The sequence below is a fragment of the Lathamus discolor genome, chromosome 5 (genome assembly GCF_037157495.1).
Source record: "Lathamus discolor isolate bLatDis1 chromosome 5, bLatDis1.hap1, whole genome shotgun sequence".
Taxonomy (NCBI): domain Eukaryota; kingdom Metazoa; phylum Chordata; class Aves; order Psittaciformes; family Psittacidae; genus Lathamus; species Lathamus discolor.
The window spans coordinates 124,969,332-124,991,392 of NC_088888.1; the positions used below are offsets into that span (position 1 = coordinate 124,969,332).

Here is a 22,061-nt window from a genome sequence, read left to right on the forward strand (position 1 = left end):
TCACTTCCATGACCTGCAAATGAAGGTGGCATCTGCGTTACCAAGCCATGGTGCATGACAGGGTAGGTCTATAGCACAATGCGCGGTGGGCTGAGAGCCTCACATCCACTTTATTTGTATTACTGGTGGTTTTATTCCAGCCCGTTTGGCTGGTGGGAAGACTGAGAAGGAGTCCAGAAGGAACCACAGAGAGCAGGCGAGATCCAGAAAGCATAACATGTGAGGAAAGCTCCAATCCATCAGTGCTGTTCCCTCAGCAGGCTGACAAAAGACATGATAAAACACAGCAGAAATTAATATGTGGTGGCTTCTGGAGTGTTGCCCCTTCTCCCATTGCTCCTACAAGGATGGCAACCCACAGCTGACAGGCAGACCACGGAAGTGAGGCAGGGAAATGGTTATCCAAGGCTAAAACAACCCATCGGGGAGCACAGCATGGGCTGGAGCCCTGGTGCAGAGCCTGGGGGCTGCTCGCTATGCAGCAGCCTGGCCCCACCAGGCATTTCAGGGCTGGGGTTTCATATGAGCTTTATGAGCTTCATCCAAGTTTTATTTCCTTTTGAATTTAGGAGCCGGAATAAAACATGATCAGCAGAACACAGGAAACCCGCGGCGGGAGGAGAAACCTCGGGGAGAAGCAGAGTTGAGGGTAATGAAACAGCTAGAGGGTGTTAGCACCATCCCAAAGCAAAACCAGCCCCTTCCCAGGCTTTCCGGAGAGGCTGCTCTCCACCTGCGGGAAGCACTGGGGATGCTTCTCTCTATAGTACTGGGGAGATTTAGGTTGGAGATAAGGCAGAAGCTCTTCCCTGTGAGGGTGCTGAGGCGCTGGCACAGGGTGCCCAGAGAAGCTGTGGCTGCCCCATCCCTGGCAGTGCTCAAGGCCAGGTTGGACACAGGGGCTTGGAGCAAGCTGCTCCAGTGGAAGGGGTCCCTGCCCATGGCAGGGGTTGGGGCTGGAGGAGCGTTAAGGTCCCTTCAACACAAACCATTCCATGATTCTATGCTGGGTGGGTGTTAAGGGGCATCCCACTTTCTCATGGCAGTGTCCTGAGATCCCAAGCTGCCCCAAAGCCCTGTGGGGAGAGGGACGGGGACAGTGATGTGGCATCTACATCACCCTGCCCTTGGAAATGGGTGCAAGAGCAAGGTGGGTGCCTGTGAGCCCCTTCCTCCGGACACCTTCCAGGTGCTTCTTGTGTTGGAGGCAGTTTTGTGTGTTCCAGGTGCCCTCAGCAGATCTGTCCCATAAGTCTGCCCATAGCTGTGTGACAAAGCTCCAACAGCCACAACGCCCCATGGCCGGGAGCTACAGCAGCTGCAACCTGGTCCTTCTGTATCCCAGGTCCCCAACTCCATCTCCTAAACACCTGGCTTGCATGATGTTGGGTCACCTCCTTTGTAGCCTCTCTGGTGTCTGATGCTAGGACTGAGCTCCCACTGCACCGTGGTTCTATCCCTCTTCAGCTCCTCCAAAGCACATCGTACATCTCAGACATCAGCTCCTCCACCGGATTCTCTTGCACCAAAAGGTCGAGGAGTTATATGGGGCAGGGGAATTGCAGGCAGTGTGATTGCAAAAGCTGAGCTTCCTTTGGAGACCCAGCTAACAAATCTTGGGGTGATGAACTCAGGCTTTCCCCGCACATCCAAACCCATAGGTATGCGCTCTCTGAATCCTATTCCTCAGCACAAAAGCGAAAAAGATGTGTCCTATCTTTGGCCAAAGAGAGAATGAAAATGAAAAAAAAAGGGAAAAAAAGGGGCAGTGATGTGCCAGAACTTTTACTTTTTATTAAAAACTTAAGTGCAGATGACGAGGAACCCACCTGGTTTTGATTTTTTTAATAAAAAGTCAAATAATCCCCCCAAACAAATCCTTCGCAATGGTTTCAATATCGGAACCGTAAAGATGAACTTTAAAGGCGCTTGTAAAAAAAAGAATATTACAATAATTTTAGTGCAAAACTCCAATATCATATTTTGTTTTATTTGAAAGAAAGAAGGGGGATGTAGAGAGGATTTCTTTCTTTTCTTCCTCAGGATGCAGCAGTTTCAGATAATCTGTTTACTTATGAAAAGAGAAAAGAGAGGAGGAGGAGAGGGAAGCTGGGGATGCAGAGTGGGAGCAGGGACACACTGCCCGCCTCGCACCAGCAGCATCCACTCCCTCTCTGAAACCAGGGAGCATACCCTTGTCTGCTCTGTGACCATGTGGTGAGCAGCAAGGGCTGTGCTCCATCATGTGCTTTCAGTGAAGGCAGGAGCATCTCCCTTGTCTGCCCACCTCTGTGCTCCCACAAACCTGGGGTGAATTGGTATTTCATAGAAATATTTCATTGGTGTTTCATAGAGCCCCAGCCTGGTTTGGGTCAAAGGGACCTTAAAGCTCATCCATCCAGTTCCAACCCCTGCCATGGGCAGGGACCCCTTCCACTGGAGCAGCTTGCTCCAAGCCCCTGTGTCCAACCTGGCCTTGAGCACTGCCAGGGATGGGGCAGCCACAGCTTCTCTGGGCACCCTGTGCCAGCGCCTCAACACCCTCACAGGGAAGAGCTTCTGCCTTATCTCCAACCTGAACTTGCCCTCTTTCAGTCTGAACCCATCACCCCTTGTCCTGTCCCTACAGTCCCTGATGAAGAGTCCCTCTCCAGCATCCCTGTAGCCCCCTTCAGACACTGGAAGCTGCTCTGAGGTCTCCACGCAGCTTCTCTCCTCCAGGCTGAGCAGCCCCAGTGTTCTCAGCCTGGCTCCATACAGGAGGTGCTGCAGCCCCTGAGCATCCTCGTGGCCTCCTCTGGACTTGCTCCAACAGAGGAGGGATTTAACGATGCTCTGGTTCAGTAAATGGACAAAAGGGGCTTGAAATTGCTGGAGGAGGTGGGCAATGAGATGGGTCCTGGAGGTCGTGGTGGCTGAACTCCTTCTCCCCTGAAGGCTTGGAAGTTCAGTTGCTTGAAATTCCTCCCTAAACGTGAATCAACCCCAAACACAACCCAGCTCCCCCTGAAAGCACAGTGCTATTGCTTCTAAAGAGAGAGATAAAGGAAAATACATTCATAACCCTGAGAGAAAAGAGCCTTTTCCGAACCTGAATTTTCCCTCCCAGAGAAAAGTGCTGGAAATACCGTAACATTTCTTGGGGTGTAATGTACACAGGGGATGCTCAGATCCTGCATCCCACTGGGGATGCTGATGAGGAGTCAGAGATAGGGACCAGGAGCAGGTGCTCCCCAGGCTGCAGCATCTCCTGTGGTCCCTGCCAGTTTGGTCTTACTCTGGCATCGGGATTTTAAACGTATGAGATAAAGTAAACTTTAATCTCCTTTAAAACGTATTCCGAAGTGGGGCATTAAAGCTGGTGAGGATTAGGAGATGGTCAAAGAGTCCATCTCAGAACGGCTGGAAATCCGAGGATTTAAAATATATTAGCAAACAGAAGTGAAGCTTTGGAGAAGCCGTGTGGGAGAGATGGGAGCCGGGAGCAGCAGCATCCTCATCCTGATGGTACCCAGCTGAGGGACCACGGGAGGTGTGGGAGATGCTGAGGGGCTTTTGACAGCTCCAGCACAGTGCATAAAGGGAGAAATTAAATATGTGGGCTTAACTGGGGCAGAAATCGAGGCTAAAACTGAAAAGTGAGCCTGGACTTTGCCAGAACAGCTTGGTTCGTATCTTTTGGAGGCTCCAAGGCTGAACAAACCATGGTTTATAGACACGTTCAGTCATGGCAGCAGGCTGATGTGCATGTCCATACCATCCCCATAGCAAGCATCTCTGTAGGACCCATGCTCAGGACACTCATAAACCAGCACCTGATCTGTGATGCACGGTCAGCTCTGTAGGATGGGAGTTGGTGGATCCTACAAGGGTGAGGCAAGAGATGGGCTGAAAAGGTCAGGAAGGGGCTGGCCATAAACCTGATGAGGATGGATGGGCTGAGGGACAGCTCACAAGTCCTAGCGGTTTGACCAGATTCCTCCAGTGCTTGTAAAGATAAAGCAATTTGCTTCCAGTGGCTTGGGAGCTATTCTCATGATGCCCATCTTTTCCCTGAATTTCCCACTCCCGGAGCTGTGGGACGATGTGTGAACTCCTGCCTTCAGGCACAGGGATACTCCTGAAGGCAGGAAATTCTGGAAATAATTGAGGATGACAAGCATGGATTTTGCACCTGGGATTTATACTTTATTTTGTTTCAATCCTCCTGATCTTCAGCTCTCCCAGATGTGTTTTGCTGCCCTGCATCCCTGGATGCATCACAGGGATGAAGGCTGCTGCTCCGGTGCTGATGATAACAACCTGTGCTCACCTTCTCACCCTTCCAACCTGCCCAGGCACCTGCGTTGTCTCCAGCAGCAAACACATCAACCACCGCACCCAAACCGTGCCGTCGGAGATGTGCCCGCAGGCGGGGGGACCCCGGCCCCCCTTTGGCTGCCCCAGCCCCTCTCTGCTCACCACTTGTCCAAATAGTCGTAAATCACCAGCAAATTCCTGGGGCTGCTGGGGGGAGGTTGGGCTTCAAAGGCAGCGAGGGGCAAACAGGAACCTTTCATTAACTGTGGGGAAAGCCTCCCCGTGCCTCGGACCAAGGGAAAAGTCCTTGCCAGGTGTGTGAAAAGGGGAAAAAGGGGGAAAACCACATAGAAGGACACCGGCATCATCATCATCATCATCATCATCATCATCATCTGCTTGTGTGGAGCCCTTGGTTGGTTACATCCCAAATAACCATGGAAGATGGCAAGGTGAGAGTGATGGGACTCCAGATTTCTTACCTATTGATGTGTTTGCATGTTTGCCACGGAGCTAAGCGGGAAGCTGTGCGTTGGCACTAGACTCCTGTTCATTGCTTTGTCAACCACGGCTTTCCCCCTGGTTTTGCTTTGCTTTTGGGTATCACTCACTTTAACACTGCAGAGGAAACCCAGGTTACAGCAGGGTCCTGACTGCGAAGGGGCAGGGCAGCATCTTCATCTGGGATTGTCATTTCCCTCCAGCGTGACCCCAGCAGCAGCCGTTTGACTCCTCAGGAATCAAGGTGAAGAAGAACAAACACGCGCCCAGACCAGGAAAACACAAACACGGAGCTCCCGAATGGGCGGGTGCTGGGGGCGGATCTTCCGAGCTAGATGCTGGAGTTGGAAAACTCATCAGTGGGCGGCCTGCGAGAGCTAAACCTTAGCGATGGGTGGTCAGCAACAGAAAGCAGGGAAAGGGGAAGAAAATGTCTACAAACAGATGATTTTCCAGGAGGAGATGGGTGTCTGGTTTGCTACATGGAATAACTGCTGCCCCCCTGCTGAGAGGTGGAATTCATGGAATCACAGCACCCCAGCCTGGTTTGGGTTGGAAGGGACCTTGAAGCTCACCCAGCTCCAACCCCTGCCACGGGCAGGGACCCCTTCCACTGGAGCAGCTTGCTCCAAGCCCCTGTGTCCAACCTGGCCTTGAGCACTGCCAGGGATGGGGCAGCCACAGCTTCTCTGGGCACCCTGTGCCAGCGCCTCAGCACCCTCACAGGGAAGAGCTTCTGCCTAAGAGCTCAGCTCAGTCTCCCCTCGGGCAGGTTCAAGCCATTCCCCTTGGCCTGGCCCTACAGGCCCTTGTCCCAAGCCCCTCTCCAGGTTCCCTGCAGCCCCTTCAGGCACTGGAGCTGCTCTCAGGTCTCCCCTTCAGGAGCCTTCTCTTGTCCAGGCTGCCCCAGCCCAGCTCTCTCAGCCTGGCTCCAGAGCAGAGCTGCTCCAGCCCTCGCAGCAGCTCCATGGCCTCCTCTGGCCTCGCTCCAGCAGCTCCACGTCCCTCTTGTGAAGCCCAGCACACAGGTGGCAAACCCAGGAAAGTGAGGGATTACGTTATAGGATGTATCAAGGAGCTGGGTTGGCTTTGACCAGAGTGGGATGGGCACAGGTCTGGGATGTGACCCTGTCCCCACGCACTGCCGCAGGCTCACGGCATCCAAGAGGCTTTGCTCTTGTCCTTGTAAAGGTGCGTGGTGGCACCTTCATCACTTGCATCTCCAAGGCCACCCAAAGTGGCTGGACAGTGATGGGGAAGGACTGGCAGCCACCACCCCGTGTCCCTGTACCCCAGTGTGACTGTAACACATCCCACAGCAGCCTTTGCTCCATATATTTACCCCATATATATATTTTCCCATATATTTACTCCATGTATCCCTGCCCCTGCAAGCACACCCTCATGATCTGAGAGATAAAGTCAACAGCCTGGAGGAAACTGAGAAGGAATGTTTAAAAGAACAAAATCCAGTGTGTTCCCCAACTTTAGATGTGGTGTGTGCCCTCCTCCCCCCCAAGTGATTTCTTTAACCCCCAAATCCTCGATTGGTTTCAATGGGGATGGAATAAGTCAGCAGAAGGCTCCCAACTGCCTGTGGTTGTGTGGAGCACGGCTTGGAACACACTAACACCTGAGGTTACAGACTGCATCAAGGCTGCTCACACCTTATCTGGACCAAGACTGACTTCATCAGCCCCTAACGCCCAGCTGGGGTTAGGGAAAGGCTCAGACTCACCCCCCTGTCCTGGGCACAAGCCTAAGCACCAGGAGGGGTTAATCCCTGCACTCACCACACCTGCACCTAATCCACACCTCGCAGCCTATTTAAGCCCCCCCCACCCCAGGATGCTCCTTGCTTGTTGGTGATGCTGTGCTGCTGTTTGTCCTTCCCGAGGGCTGGCTGGGCTCCTGCCTGGGCTGAGCCGCCTCGTGTTTGTGGAAAATGCTGCATGATTCCTCAAATGAGGCATGCTGAGGGCTAGAGCTCCGAAGCCAGGAGCAGAGGCTGCTGGAGGCAGTGGTGCCTTAAGCAGGAGGAGAGGTTTTGGAGAAGATGATGCTGAAGCGGAGCCTGAGCAAAGGTAAGATGTGAAGAGGTGGGAGAAAGGAGGAGCAGGTAAAGGAGGAACCCTGAGCACAGCTTTTTGGTGAAGCTCTGAGTAAGTGGTGATGGTTGAGAGGGGCGAAGTCGTCCTGATGCCTCCATGGGAGCTGATCCTGTCTCCAAAAGCAGTGCTGAAGAGCTTGATGGAAGGGGTGGCTGCAGCTCCCCTGTGCAGTGGGTGCTGATGTTGCTTTGCGCTGGGAGGAGCGGGACGGCAGGTTCCTGCGGCTGGGCAGTAGGAAGGTGTTCAGCAAACCCCCGGTGCTTTGTGCGCTAGTCCAGGTTGGACTGAAGGTGCTGGCCTCTCCCGCTCTGCATTTCCTACAGCAAGCAGGCAGCTTTTCAGCACAGGGAGACTTCAGGCTCTTCTTACAGAGCTGAAGTTGTCTCTGCTAACACAGCCCCCTTTGCTTCAGCACTGGGCGCTTGCTGGTGATGCTGGGGGGAAATGGGGGCTCAAGGCAGGGGCATGGGGAGTACACAGAGAGCATCAGTGCTGGGCTGAGCGCTGGGATGCTGCTGCCGGGTCTTTATCCCCTCACTGGCACCTGTGCTGGAGATGCTGCTGCACCGCACAGCTCAGGCTTGTCCCCATGACCAAGCAGTGGTGCTGTGGACCTGATGGATGGAGGGTTCTGTCTGCAAACAAGGAACAGGGACTTGCACTGAGGTTTTTAGGAGCTGTCCTGGGGTCTCCAGGGGAGCCGGCTCTCAAGCGCGCTGCTGTGCAGTGTGATGGGGTTTATTTTAGCAGGCAATATTCCTGGGAAGCCCGCAGCCCTGTGCAATCGCACACATGTGTAAAGGTGCCGGCTACCACAGCTCAGCTCTGTGTCTGCATTGTGTCTCCCAGTTCCAAGATTATGGGGGAAGAAAGCCCAACCTCTGTGCTCCCTGCCTGATGGATGCTATGGCTTGACTGCTGTCTGCAGCAGGTAGGCGCATGGATAACGCCGTGCTTGGGGCAGCAGGACCAAGGAAATGCCTTTTCATGGAGATCTGCGATTTGGGGGGATGAGGGGGAGGAATTGCTTTTCCTCTCCCTCCAGCAACCCCCTGTGGTAGCTCTGTGGGCAGCAGGGTGTGCTGGGGTGAAGGGAAATGGTGTGGATGCTGTTGGCTGTCTGGGATGTGTGCTGAGCATCTGGGACAGGGATGGAGCTTCGTAGAACCCCAGCCTGGTTTGTGCTGCAAGGGACATTAAAGCTCTTCCAGTTCCCACTCCCTGCCACAGGCAAGGACCCCTTCCACTGGAGCAGCTTGCTCCAAGCCCCTGTGTCCAACCTGGCCTTGAGCACTGCCAGGGATGGGGCAGCCACAGCTTCTCTGGGCACCCTGTGCCAGTGCCTCAGCACCCTCACAGGGAACAGCTTCTGCCTTATCTCCAACCTGAACTTCCCCTGTTTCAGTCTGAACCCATCACCCCTTGTCCTGTCACTGCAGTCCCTGACGAAGAGCCCCTCCCCAGCATCCTTGTAGCCCCCTTCAGACACTGGAAGCTGCTCTGAGGTCTCCACGCAGCTTCTCTTCTTCAGGCTGAGCAGCCCCAATGTTCTCAACCCGTCTCCATACAGGAGCTGTTCCAACCCCCGTTGATCCTTTCTTTTAGCAGGAGCACTAATGCAGTCTTTCTTTGGACAATTGCTGGGTTTCATTTTATCCCCCCTCATTTGTTGAGCTCTAATTCTCTTTCTGTCTGGCCAGAGCTGAGCCACAGACTGAAAAGCCACGGGGGAGCGCTGGGTTTGGTGGGGAGAGGTACGCTGCGGAGATTGCACAAACCTCATTTCTCCGGGCAGCCAGGCTGGAAACCCTCAGTACTTACTTTCATAGCAAACATACTGCTCGCATCCATCAGCTGCCTGTGCTGCCAGGCAGGATGGTGGCTGTTCAGCAGGATAGCTATAATCTTCCCTTTTCTGCCCTTCCAAACCAGCTCTTCCAGCCTTGGTCCTCAGGCAGCCTGTAAAACGCAGCTACCAAAGAAGCCCAGCTCCTGCAGAGGCTGTTTATTGCATTACTGCTGAGTGCTGCTGTGTCAGAGAGCTCCGAGTTCGGGGGGAACTGGGCAAGAGGGATTTTTATTCCAGATGTTTAGTGCGGACTCTGGAATATTCCCATCCCTCACACATTCCCTGTGCTTTCCCTGCTGTGGGGGGGGCCGGGCGGTTGTGGCAGCTCCCTGTCCTCATGGTTTGCACCCAGAGAGTGGTTAAGGGGCAGATACAGCCCCAGCACATGGCTCCCAGGGGATGGATTGAGTGATTTATGCTGTGCCTGTGCTGCTGACAGCTCTGGTGACCATCACGGAGGCTCCTCCCTGCCATGTGCAGACCAGGAGCTGCTCAGAGTTGCCTTTCCAGGAGGAAAGGGCTGTCCAGGTCAGGAGAAAGGGGTTGTCAGGGCTCAGAGAGGTCCTGTTGCTCATCCTTTGTGTGAGAATCGATTCAACTGCCCCCGAGCATGGACGCACATGCACAGGCTGCTGGTTTCTGTGGAATGCTTGATGGAATTGTAGAATAAATCATTGGAATTGGAAGGGACCTTAAAGCTCCTCCAGCTCCAACCCCTGCCACAGGCAGGGACCCCTTCCACTGGAGCAGCTTGCTCCAAGCCCCTGTGTCCAACCTGGCCTTGAGCACTGCCAGGGATGGGGCAGCCACAGCTTCTCTGGGCACCCTGTGCCAGCGCCTCAGCACCCTACTTGTAATAAAGGTTTGGAAGGTGATGGAAGGTGTCTGAAAAAGCCCCAACAGTATTTGTATTGGTTTGAATGTACCCGGGGACAGCAGCTCCTGGTCCTCCTTGTATTTCTGCTTGCTCCCCAGTAAAGAGATGCTGGGTTTTGTTCGTTTTTTTTGTCAGTTCTGCATTGCTTTAAGGCCCTGCACAAAGGGAACCTTGCCTTGGAGGGGAAGAAGTGGTTTTGGACCCTCCAGGTTCAGAGTGGAGCTGAACTCAGCTCTGCCATCTCCTGACTGATGAACCTGGCCCACAGCTTTGCTGCAAGGTCTGGTGCCCATCAGCACCTTCCTACCCCATTAGTGCAGGGTAAGCCCTGTCCTGTGCCTGCCCCAGGGGTTAATCTGCTTTGGTTTATTGCTACCAGCTCTGCCCCTGTGTCCCACAGCCCAGGCAAGAGCTGTGCCTGCATATGTCAATGGGAACAAAAGTGTTGAGAATATCATAGAATCATACAACAGTTTGGGTTGGAAAGGACCTCAAGATCATCCAGTTCCAAGCCCCCTGCCATGGGCAGGGACACCTCACACTAAACCATCCCACCCAAGGCTTCATCCAACCTGGCCTTGAACACTGCCAGGGATGGAGCATTCACAACCTCCCTGGGCAACCCATTCCAGTGCCTCACCACCCTAACAGGAAAGAATTTCCTCCTTAGATCCAATCTAAACTTCCCCCTTTTTAAGTTCTAACCCGTTACCCCTTGTCCTGTCACTACAGTCCCTGACGAAGAGTCCCTCCCCAGCATCCCTATAGGCCCCCTTCAGGTACTGGAAGGCTGCTCTGAGGTCTCCACGCAGCTTCTCTTCTCCAGGCTGAACAGCCCCAGCTTCCTCAGCCTGTCTTCATATGGGAGGTGCTCCAGTCCCCTGATCATCCTTGTGGCCTCCTCTGGACTTGTTCCAGCAGTTCCATGTCCTTTTTATGTTGAGGACACCAGAACTGCACACAATGCTCCAGGTGAGGTCTCAGGAGAGCAGAGCAGAGGATTCCCCATGTAAAGTTGTTTTGGGCTCTGCTCCAGGGGTCATGTCTCCCAGATTTAGGGGCCTGAACTCCAGTGCACCTATGGAGCTTATCGGATCCCACCTCAGATCAGGAAGGTTAAATAAGCCCCCATACACACGCTCCTCTGATTTTCTGTGCCTGTAACATTCTAGGTTGCATTCTGGTCCCTGATGACTTAATTCACTGCATTTATACTTGATTTATAACTTGCAGCAGTTCATGCTGTTGGCAAAAGGTGAAAAAAGAGAGTTTTCAGTGACTGTATTCTAAAAATGAAGCCATGCTGTTGCCAAATAATTCATAGACACCCAAAATCCAAGTTCCCTAAGCTTGCTCGTGGAGAAGCTGAAGCTTTCTCTGGCCTCCTGCTTCTTCTGCCTATTCTCCTTTGCCCATTTCATCCACAGTTACTCCTTAGCAGCTGATAGATGGCAATGTGAAATCAGACCTTCCCAGTGTCAGAGGAGGAATGTCTCCAGCTCTGCAGGTGGGATTGGGGCTCGCTGTGGTCCTGCCTGGTAGGAAACCGCCTTCCTGGCAGCTTCCACCATCCCACTCGGCTGCCTGTGTAAAAGTAGCTTCTACTTATACCACTGAGCTTGCTGTTGCTGAAGAGACTGGGGAGGTTCTGCCATTTAAACGGGGAAAGAGGGCTGTCCAGGAGAGCGCAGGTCTGGCAAGGCAAGTCAGAAGTGATGCTCTGGGTAAAGCTGTCTTTATGTTTCAATTTACCAACTTCAGTCCTTTGTTAGGGCTAATGGACAAAACCACCTCGGTTGTCTTTTTGCTCCCATTTGGTGTGTTTGTAGGCTTTTTTTTTATTAGATACCCCATTGCAGCACTGAAAACTGGATTTCCCCCTTTGCGTTAAGGGTGGGACCATGGTCCATTGACATCAGTGGCTAATTTGCTGTTGATCTCCACAAGACTGGAATTTCACCCAAAACAGCGTTCTATCTACTCTTGGTTTGCAAGCAGGATCTCATTAATGTGTGTGTATATATATATGTATGTACTTAAAGCTGGCATTGGTGTGTTGAAGTATAACCTTTATTTTGGGGGCCTTTTGGGACACAAATAAGATACAGAGCTTTATGATGCAGCTGCTCCCAGCCTCTTCTGCTGCTCTGAGTCCTCTCTCCATCACTGAGCCAAACTGGGGGTATGATGGGAGCAGCTCAGCTTCTGCTGGAGCAGAATAAGTGGGGCTGTACTTTCACAGCCTGAGGGCTGGAGTGCTTTGAGATGTTCAGAGTTGAGGGTGACTTCTTCTCAAGAGTGAAGAAAGATCTGGTCTGATTTCTGCTCTGTCATCCAGCTAGGTTTCAACTCTGCTCGTAGTTACCTTTAGAACCTCATTTATCTGAGTATTAAAATATACACACCTCCATTGCCCAGGATGGAGAAGTTAAGTGCTGGAGTCTGCAAAGCTGGTCCCTGCCTTGGAGATATGCACTTCATTTTATCTCTATTTGAACACTTGGAGGAGCAGGCTGAGACTGGAGACATGCAGTGTGTGTGCCTGCAGGAGATCTGTGCCAGGGCTGGGTTATGAAACAAGAGCTGCATCCTACCCTAGTGCTTTAACCACAGACTTGTGCTCTCCAATAGACTATGTTTTTCTCCTCGTGTCCAAAATCCATTTGAGTGTCTGGAACAGCCGAACATCTGGTATTAACCGCTCATCCCAGCGCTGGGCTTTGGAATGAGAGTTGAAACCACTGGAGTAGTCATAGCCCAAACAGATGAGTTTATCCCTCTGACCATTTTGTTCCAGATTCTTCTGTGTTTCTCACTGCTTTGCTATCTGTCCCTTTCCAGGAAGAGCTAAGCAATGCCTGTGAATGACTGGAGCTTTGTACGGGGCAATGGGTTGGAGAGGATCTCTGCTGGAGGTGTAGTCATTGAGGAGGTCAGGTAAGGTTTCCTCTCTCTTGGTTTTGCTGCTGTTGTCTTTGTGTGGCATTAAAGAAATAGCTCTGGCCCAGAGCAACATTTTGTTCCACTCAGCATCTTGTCTGATGCTGGTTGCTAATAAGAAATCAGGGACTATGCACGGAAAACATCAGGTTCAGGGGTATGGGAAGGAGCTGCTGCTCTCTGGACTTGGGGTTGATCATCTCAGCTGGCTGTGGACCAGAAGCAGCAGGAGCTACCATGGTGTGTGTCTGAACTAACACCTCCAGCATTGAGGGCTCAGACACTCATCCCTACAGGCATTCCAGGCCAGGCTGGATGTGGTTCTGGGCAACGCGATCTAGCTGAAGATGTCCCTGCTCATTGCAGGGGAATTGGCCCGGATGAGCTTTGAAGGTCCTTTCCAGCCCAAACCATTCTATGATTCTATGGCCCTGCACAGAGGCTGAGATATACAACAGCTTACAGGGAAAATGGAAAACCTGGGATTTCATCATGGAGTTAACAGTGTTGCTTCCATCCAGTGGGAATTTTTTGCATTTTGATGTCTTTCACCCCGGATTTGAGTGGAAAGTCAAGGCATGTTCCTTGGTGGTACAAGAACTTTAGAATTGCATATGCTATAGGGAAGTTGCCGTTTTCTGAACAATTTTGGGGTGTTCAAGCTTAAAAATTTCAGACTCAGGTGATGTTTAAGTGAAATATTTCATTTAAAAATATCACCTCATAAAATAAAGGAAATCGTTGCTGAAGTCGGGTTTTTCCCTGTGGAGATGTTGGTTTTGATGGAACTATTTATGCTGACGAAAAAGCTTTTTAGCAGAAAGACTGTTTCTACCCACAGGACTGTAAGGCAATACCACTCTGCACTTCCAGTGATGTACTTTCAGCTTTAAATCTTGCTGTATTCTGTAGTCGAACATCATCTTACAAAGGCAGATAGAATATGCATGGTGGGAGCATTGAGTTGTAGTTTAACAAGACGTACCAAGGCTTGGACTGCGGCTGGTGTCTGCTGTACAAGATGTGATTCCATGTTGTAGTGAATGCTGTTGTGACACTGCATGAGAGTGATGGGGATCAAATGGGAACTGAAATCTTGCCTTGATTGGTTTTTTACATACCTTTGAAATAGGAGTTATCCCATCTTCAGTCAGGGGCTTGGGTTGAGGTATCTCCATTCATGAGCTTCAAAGTAAGAAGGTGGGCAAACAGCTAAAGTCCACCTTGGGTTTTCCATAGATTTCTATGGGGATGGGATCTCACCCTCTGGTGTGAGGCCACGTGAGCAGGTCTTCCTGGGCATAGCTTTTGAGGTGGGAGTTTCATCGCTGTTTTGCCTTCACCCTTATTAAACCGAGGCTTGACTCCATCCCATCTGGAGCTCCCCAAGACCACTTTCTTGGGCTCTTCTGCTTGGCGTTTCCTCCTGGCTAAGTTTTGGCAACAAAGAGCAGATTGTGGGTGAAATGAGGCTGTGTGAGGGTTTCTACATGGTCAGTTGGCTTCCTTGGGGGGCAGTAGATGCAGCATTGAGTTGCATGCAACTCAACTAGACACCTGCTGGAGAGAGCACATTTACGAGTGTTACGGGGTGATATTCTCCTATCCCATTTGATAGTCAGGGGCCAGCATGTTGACGCGGCTCTTGCAGCCTTTTTGTCACATCCCAGACCTCCCCAAAGTAAGCAAGCAAGCAACCTTGAAGCTAACAGCAGGTATATAGGATTGTTGCTCTCCCTGTGATTCTATTCTCAAAACAAGGACAGATCTTCATACTGATAAACTGGAAGACCCCAAACACACCAATAAAACTAAGCCCTCCCCACACTACAATTATGATTCTCCTCCCCACATTACGATTACAGTCCCAGTGCAGAGGCTTAAACCTCAGGGAGGGAGGGGATGAGGTTGTTTTATTTAGAACTGAATGAAAGCCATAGATCTGGGCAAAGAGAATGAAGAGTGATTTGGGAAGCAAGATTCACCAGTGCCTCTCCTGGAAACCGGTTTTTATTTAACTCGAAAAACATGCCAATAACAGAAAGCATAACTCATCTCATGAAAGTTATGGTTGGCTGTAAAAAGGAATACAGAAAATTTTCCTACTCGAGCTGAAATGTTTTTCTTTTAATTCCTTGGTATTCTCTCTGCAGCGTTATAAGCTCTAATTCATGTCTTGGCTGCAAGATCTAGCTGTGCTTAGAAGAGAGGGTCCACTTTCAAAATGCTGGGGTTTTTAAGTCCCACACCTTCCACAGCATTAAACCCCATATGTCAGGTGGGTTCTTTTGCATTTATGAGACCTACGGCTTAGGGGAAAGGCAAAGAGGAAGATTGGAAGGTAAATAGCCAACTAAATGGGGTTTAACTGCTGCATGTTGGTTTAAATATCCTTTAAAAAACCCCTAATATTGTAAACTGAGATGGGTTCCAAGTTCAGGGGATTGCAGATGTCATTTATTTTCTTTCCAGGTAGTTCTCTCAGACCATGTAGTTCCGGCTGTGATTTAACGTCGGGAGGTTAAATGGAACCGTATGCAATTAGCCATTGGGCAATATAATGATGTGGATTTCAAAGCACACGGAGCCTCCCCCAGTTTCTGTTAGGAAATGACTTCCCGGGAAGGTCTCTGACAACTTTAGAGCTCCACAACCCAGCAGCCTCCTTTTCCTTAGACCCCACCATACGATACCTGCAGATACCAGGCTTTCCTTGCAGGATAGGGTTTGTGGTTCCGTCCCCATCACCTCTGGGTTGGACTTTGTGCTTTGTTGGATGTGTCACCACCTCAGATGTTGGTTTTATTCCGAAACGGCATGAAACAAATGCTTGGGGAACTTCCAAGGGAGAGAATGCAAATAAATAAATCCCTGTTACATTTTCACTCTGGTGTCTTAAACCCCGCAGCATCATCTTGGGTATTTTTCCTTTCGGTACCCTTAGGTACCAGGATATCACTTCCCCTTTCCACTTTCATGAGACACTTGAATTCTTTACGTCTTTTTCCCCTGAAAATAGGCTCTGACCCACACTTTCCAGCCCGCTCCACACAATATGTAATGTACTTACTGGGTGTACTGAGTACAACTCCAATGCCCTGGACAAATAAACAGCGAGCACTAACTGTGGTTCGTGCTCCAGCTGGATGGTAGTTTCACTTTATTACCATGCTTGCAAAGTCGAAAGCTTGGACATTTACTGTACACGTTAACAGGGCTTATTCCGCAGACTCATAATAAATCTTTATAACCACATGTGCCCGAGTTATAAATATCTGCAAAGAGCAGGGGGAGAGAGAAAGCAAGCGGCGTACAGGAAGGTGTCTTCATGGCTTTGTGGGTTTGGTGCTGGGTTTAAGCACTTGATAGTGTGTTTGAGGTGGTGTGCTGCTTGTTTTAGTGGGTCTGTTTCAGAGAGTGAAGGGGAATACTGATAAACAGCCTGAACCTATAACGGACACCATGTGAAAGACCTCAAAACAAACTCCTTTAGTTCTAGTTGCATGGAGTAACCTCTCTAATTCTAGCCTGAAGGCCAGAAGGTTGAAACCTCAGTGAAACCCAAGTTTGACAGTCCCTGTCTTTCCCCATGTTGTGTTTTTCCACATCCAGCAACAGGTTGCTGCCACAAGCCCTTCTCCCAGCTTCACTGCTATGAAAGCAGCTTCTTCAGCCTTTACATGGTGTGCTTATGTGGGGGGAGAGGAAGCACAAAACCTTGGGGGTGTTGAAGCACTTTAAAAAATAAAGTTAGAATAAAATGAGGAAATATTGGTATTTTATTTATGTGTATATGTATGTATATGTATGTTAAGGGATGTGCTTTCAGGCTCCCTTCTTCTGAGGTGGGTGACCTGCAGTGTAGCTGCATCAGGGCAGTGGCAGATATGGCTTCATAAGAACCAGAGCGAAGAGCACAAAGATGATGCTCTTCACCTTGCTCCCGTCCACGATCGATGCCTGACCATAACCTCTCATAGAAGCCTACCCAGACCCTTTCATGGCATAAAACTGCTTAGCGCTGGTTGTTTTATTCTTTTCCTGGTTTAAACCAGGGTCCGTTAAGGTTTAGGGCTGACCTTGCAGGCGCTGTCCTGGATGTGCTGCATCCCCGCTGCCGGCTCCTTGTTTTTCCAATGACAGCTCATAGTTAATAACGAAATGAATGCGACAAAGAGCTCTCCTATGAGGGGGGAAAAAAACAGAAACAGCCCAGGCGAATGTTAGACAGGCTGGAGAGCTATTCATCTGACGTCCATAACTCATAAAATATAGATGGTTTGCAAAGTAAATGATTTATCATAGAAAAATAAAGCACCGTTTCCTATCGGCTCCTTCTCCGAAACCTTGCATTTATTTACCCTCCCAGCGTGGCAGCTTGGAAAACCGGCATCTTGTGAAATATTGAACACCCTTTCTATTTTTGAAGGACTGTCAACATTTTGGGGGGTGAAATAGGAATCGAATTAACTGAAAAGAAACCTGAAAGCTGTAAGTGAGGAGAAAAGCCGCGGGTTTTCTGTCTTTTAGCAGAGGTGGATTTTCTGTTGCTAAAATGGTTCTTTTTGCTGGGTTTTGGTGGTGGTCCTTGGTTGGACACTGTTTAAGAGAGTAAAATGTCTTTGTGCCGGGTAGCTTCCTGTATTAGTACCTTATTGCTGAAGCACTGTTGTACCAAATTCCCTTTGTTTTCCTGCAGATAGAGCCAGTGGGTCCGTGGGGGCAGCTGGGAATGTGCCGTGGGAGGATTTACGGCACCCGCTGCCTGCCAGCGTTCAGCTGAGAATAGCTTTTATTTTCAGCGCTAGCTGGATATATTTTATTCGGAGCATTGCAGTAACAGGAGCACAAGGGCGCCGGGCGGTTTTCGTTTCATAATCAGAGCTTTTAAAGCGCAGAAGTTGTGTTTCAGTGAGCTGGGTGCTCGTTTCTGGGGGAACAAAACGCTCCCTTCCAAGGGTTGTTTTTACCCAAGCGGCAATCACTTAATTGCTAAGGAAAGCAGCTCTGTGAGCAGAATACAACTTAATTTGGACAAAGAGCTATGTGGTTTATTCATGGTTTTATTCCCCCAAAGATCTTTCCCCGCACGTACCCCGTTTGTATTTGCACAGTTACATACCTAATTGAGAAGCCGTAAGGATCTCAGCGGTGTGAAATTAATACCATGCTATTGCTGTTTGGTCTAAAATATCCTTTCTGGGCTGCTGGGATAAGCTCCTCCAACGGGGGCTGAGGAGCTCCCGATCCTTAATAAATGTTTATTGTGTTTATAATATTTTAAAATCACTTTTTAATGTGTCCAACATCTGGAAATGGCACTTTTCACTGCGTAAGGCAGTCTCCCTCTTTCTGGAGCGCTCCGGGGTCTCTGTCTCACCAAAGCACGAGCAAAGCAGGCAGAGGCTGGAATTCCTTCAAGAACTGGAAATTTCCTGATGATGACTGGTTTTAGCATCTGATTCGGTATGGAGGTATTGTGGATTTACACAGAAGAGTATGGGGTTTGATTTTGCAGTCTTGCAGATGCAGGAAAACAGTATCCGACTGCTGAAAGCCTCTAGGAATGAGAGACTGCGTTTGTCTGAATGGGGTTTGTGTCAAGCAGTGTGATGCAGGGCTGGTAAATCAGTTTAGGACTTCCAGCACAGCCACTATACCCTTATAAATACCCTCTTATACCCCATTACAGCAAGTGATGCTAATCACTGTCAGTGTACCTTTGTCCTGTTGATAGCAGGCTGTCGATGGCAGCTGGCTTCAGGATTTTAAAGGCTTTTCGTGTCGTATTGAATTCATAACTACTCAGGGCGATATCGTTCCAAAGCACCTACCTGCGGTCAGTGTGCCTGCTGGCTGCTGTGAGGTTTCTCATAAGCATTAGAATATTATTCTTCTGAAGCTCCAGGTCTTGGACTCATCTTGTTTGAGGTTTTTCTCCTTTCACTTGAATTTCCCGGTAATTTTGGTCAATAGAAATATGAAAAGTGGGGGGCTTGGACAATCCTCTTCTATTTGAAGCTAAACTGAATCTTTCTGGGGATGATGGATGTGCTGCTGTGTCTGAGAAAGTAACACAAGTGTGCTGCTCTACCTGCTTGCCTGAATAAGGTGGAAAGAAGGGAGTTGAAAGCAGAAGTACCAGCACCATGGGTGATGGGAATACATGGAGAAGTTGCGCTGGAATAGGCGAGTGGATTCTTCTCAGAGGGAAACTTGTCCCTTTCAGGACTGGGGTCATTTTAAATTACATTGTATTGGGACTGGCACATCTCCAGTAAGAGAAGGTCAGGCTGCCCAACATCAGGCATTTGTTATGTGCTGGTGTTTTCCCCTCAGTCGTTGACACAGGCTCAGAAATTCAGCAGTGGGCTTCCAGATGAAGCTATGGGATAAGTCCAATATTTTCCAGGGAGTATAACTCCCCAGATAACAGCACTCCCATCTGCCTGGGATCCCTAATGCTCAGTGTGCTGTCCCTCAGGATGCAACCCAAAGGACCCATGTTGCGTTACACTGTAATCGGTGCTGTGGGTTTAAATCCCGGCTGTAACTCTGTGTGTGTTTGTGTTTAAGAGTGAGTAAGGCAGCAGGGACTTCCCCCCCACGCTCTAATGTATGTTGCTATATGGTGAGGAAGAGGAGGGACCACTAACTTACTTTAGGATGGACTGGGTTTAAGATTTATCCTATGGCAATCTTGCATCTGGCTTTGCAGAGTTTAAAATCTTCAGGAATAGAAAGGGGAAAGATTGAAAAGCCACCAAAAAGCAGATTTCCACTTAAATTGCAGAGGGGAAGGTCCATTCCCAGCACTTCAGTCACACAGTTTCTTCAGCAGAACATCAGTTTTCCTCCATGCATCAGTCAGCTGCCTGATGGGTCGGTCTCTTCTGCTTGTCTGTGACTTCTCTGTTAATAAATGAAGTCTGGTCCTTAGGGCAAAGCTCCCCTGGAAGCCTTTTGGGATGCCACATCTCTCAAGGCTGCCTCATCTCACGAGCATGATGTGAAGCTCTTTGGGAGCTGCTGTAGCTTATTGCTGGTGCATGAAAGTAAATTGGCTCTGCTTTCAGTTTATTTTAGAACTCGAGGCTGTAAACCAAAGCAGTTTAATCTACTGACAGATGTGAATCAACACCCTGGAAGGGTGGGAAGCCGAGGGACTGGCTCCGTGCTTCCACCTCTGTTTCCAGGACATCATCTCTGTCCACAGACGTGATGCAGCCACCACCACAGTGTCCCACCTAGCACTGGGCTGCCAAAAGATGCCCCAGTGCTGCATCCTCCTCGTCTACTCATCTACTAAACACGTAATATATCTCCTCCCTGGAGGCAACAAGGGCTGATGAACCATCCCTGTTCATTACAGCAAAACCCCCTGCTCCTGGGATGGGGCTGCTCCAGTCCTAAGTTTTCCTTTATAGTGCAAGTGGAGGGCTCTGATTTTCTTCTTTAAATTCAATTATTTGCTTGCAAAATTCAATGAGAAATCTTCAAAATTCAATAAAAGAAAAATCTTCAATAAGATCTGAACTGATGTTCTGGGGAGAAGTTGGATGCTGTGGGAGCAGGCTTAAGGCAGAGCAGTACGCCAGAAAATCCAAATGCATACCCCAGCCTTTGAGGTGTGGGTGACTTGCTTACAGTGTTATTTAGATACTGCCACATACCTTCCTGCTTAAACGGATCTGTGGTATGAAAAAGCAGGGTCACGTTTAGCCTTGGAGAACTTAATGTGCTTTGTCCAAAGGGATGTTTGCTCGCTGGGTTTAGCCGTGCATTTTGTGCCCCTTGCAGCCTTTAACTGGTTATGTTATTGGTGCTAATAACAAAAGCTATTCCCCCTCTTCTATCAGCAAACATTCAGTCTGGAAGGTTTCAAGCGCTGCGCGTTTCAGTCACCCTTATTCCATTCGTCAGGCAAAGACACGAGGAGGGTTTTACAGCTGAAAGATGCTGCTTGATGTCCACTGACATACATCAAGTGAGGGAGGTGACACATTCATCTGCCTACATTTGGCTATTTCATGTGCAGATAGGCACCAAATGGCTGAATCTCAGCTCCTTGGGATAAAGGCAGGGGAATTGGGAGGTTTCTTGGCTACTACAGCATCGCACCCATAGCCTGGAAGCCTGAGCTAATGAAGATCTCTCCCGGCATATGGATCCCATTTGTAAGCAGCGGTGAGAATATCCAGGTCAGGCTGTCTGTGCCGGGGTGTCTGTCCGTCCATCTGTTTTCACACGCCTGGCGAATGATGGAACCCTCCAGACCCGAAGGATCGTAAATCTCCGCGACGAGCGTGGCCGCTTTTCCCATCCGTCATAAAACAATGAATTAAATTCATGCCTGTCAAAATACGCCGCTGCGAGCTCGCCTTCTCCTGCGGCCGGAGGAATACAAAGCCCCATCTCATTGCTGTAATTTATGGCCTCCTGGGGAGATTTGGGTGATTAGGGCTTGGCCCACCAACACGCAGAAAAACAGTAGGAACTCCAATAACTCCAAATGGAAATCTTGGGTCAAATTTATCAAACAAATCAGAGAGAAATCTATTTCTGTTTGGAGAAGGAGGAGATATATTACATGTTTAGTAGACGAGTACAGCTCTGGAACATTTGGCTATTCGGTATTTGTGAGTTTTGGAATTTCTAGCTTAAATAGTATCACCAGAGGACATGTGATGTATTAGACATGAGCACGTTTTTAGCCAAATAAAATATACAACTGCAAGCAGAGAGGTTTCTCAATGTTAACAACAACATATTTGTGCAAATGATGTAACCAAAAATTTTCTAGGTAGGACTTAAAAAAAGCAGAGGTTTTAGTACTGGAAAAATACGTGGGGGGAAAATAGATAAAATATGTTGGAAGTGGATGACAACAAAAGCAGAGCTGGGGGTGGGGAGGAGGAGAAGGTGATAAGGTGCCATTGCTTCACTCACAGAGGTTTAGATTGGTGGTTAATATTTGATAGTTGGACAAATTCTTGTTTTAGATCAATCCCTTCTTTTGCCTGACCAAGACGGTAACTCCAAAACACACACCTGCGTGTGCCACAGGATGCACCGGGGAACACCCTGTGCCCATGTGTGTTTTGCCACAAGGTGTGGAAGAATTAAGGGATGTTTTATTGAGGGTCTGGCATTCCCAAAAAAGATGTTAAAAGGGTTCTGGGGAGATGTTTGTGTGGTAGAGATCCCGTTTGGTAGAGATTTAGATTTAGTTTTCTCTGTTGGCATGTACTGGTGTCTGTGACTCATAATCCGTTAAAAAAACACCCCACTGGGTTTTCTCTTTGAGGTCGATGGGGTTTTGCAACCCAGCATTCCCAGCAAGGGATTCGCTGGAATAGCCCCTCCATAATGGGAGGCAGGATCTACGTGCATTGTATTAAAACAACACCTGGGACCGGGGGGAAGTATTCTCAGTCCTAATTGCACTCTGTAGGAGGCGTAACCTGTGTAATCTAAAGGCACC

The 22,061-nt window shown here is 49.5% G+C and overlaps 1 long non-coding RNA gene across 1 annotated transcript; it reads left to right on the forward strand.

The window, feature by feature from the left end:
- Positions 1 to 6,721: 6,721 nt before the first annotated feature.
- Positions 6,722 to 20,084, forward strand: LOC136015925 (uncharacterized). The gene is made up of 3 exons (XR_010613414.1): positions 6,722 to 6,884; positions 12,479 to 12,574; positions 19,654 to 20,084. It is a non-coding gene; the product is annotated as an uncharacterized LOC136015925 (long non-coding RNA).
- Positions 20,085 to 22,061: the final 1,977 nt, after the last annotated feature.